This window comes from Malurus melanocephalus, unplaced genomic scaffold, assembly GCF_030028575.1.
Source record: "Malurus melanocephalus ecotype Western Australia unplaced genomic scaffold, MMel_1.1 scaffold_64, whole genome shotgun sequence".
Lineage (NCBI taxonomy): Eukaryota > Metazoa > Chordata > Aves > Passeriformes > Maluridae > Malurus > Malurus melanocephalus.
Genome location: NW_026623296.1, coordinates 2,188,737 through 2,189,527, shown reverse-complemented (window position 1 = coordinate 2,189,527; position 791 = coordinate 2,188,737). Strand labels below are relative to the sequence as shown.

The 791-nt window shown below is 73.7% G+C and overlaps 1 protein-coding gene across 3 annotated transcripts in view; it reads left to right on the top strand.

Moving 5' to 3' along the window:
• Window positions 1-226: 226 nt before the first annotated feature.
• Window positions 227-791, top strand: part of FOXP1 (forkhead box P1) — a 376,963-nt gene continuing 376,398 nt past the window's right edge. For 2 of the 3 annotated variants that reach the window (XM_057366400.1, XM_057366393.1), the window contains exon 1: window positions 228-279. The gene's annotated coding sequence lies outside the window, so the exon portion shown is untranslated. Of the gene's footprint in view, window positions 280-791 lie in introns of all 3 variants that reach the window. The other variant, XM_057366399.1, reaches the window with a different exon arrangement.

The window sequence follows — 791 nt, the reverse complement described above, 5'->3', positions numbered from 1 at the left end:
CCGACTCTGCCCCCTCTCCCCGCGGGCGCTGCCACCCCTCTCCGCGGGAGCCCCGACGGCGCGGCCGGGAGCACTGCCGCTCCGCGCACCCACCGAGATGCGGACCCACCCCCGCGGAGCGGCTCCGCACTCAGCCCGGCCCTCGGGCCGGTCAGTCCCGCTCCGCGGCCGGTGCGCGCCGCTGCGCACCCGCGCAGTGTGTCTAAGCGGTGTTTGCGCCCACAGCGGCGAGCGCTGCGGGGGGAACGCGGGCAGCGCTCGCCTCGCCGCTCCGCGCAGGTAAGGCGGCTCCGCGGGTACCTGCGGAAGGCACTCCGGGGTCCCCCGTTCCCCCCAGCTCCTCTGCCCTGATACCCCTCCACCCCCGGCGCGGCTGCGGAAAAGTTGGTAGGGGTGCGCAGCGCTGCGCCCCCGCCGACGGTGCGGCCCCGGCCCGCGCGCGGAGCTGTCCCCCGGGGCGCGGAGGGGCGCGCAGGGATGCGCAGCGCTGCGCACCGCGTTCCACGGTCACTTTCGCTTCCCCGCGGGGCCGCCCCGCCTCCCCCGGCCCGGCCCCCCTCACCCCGGCCGTTCTCCGCGAAGCTCCGCGCTGGCGGGGCTCTCGCCCCTCATCCCCTGCGCGCTTCACCCCCCGCTCCTATTATTTTATTTTTTTTTATTATTATTTTTCCCTTGCGCCGAGCCTTGTTTACCCAGCAGGTGGATGTGACGTCAGAGACTGACAACAGCAAAAAATAACAACATCTCCCTCCGCGGGGGTGTCGCGGGCCGCCCCCGGCCCGCCCGCGCGG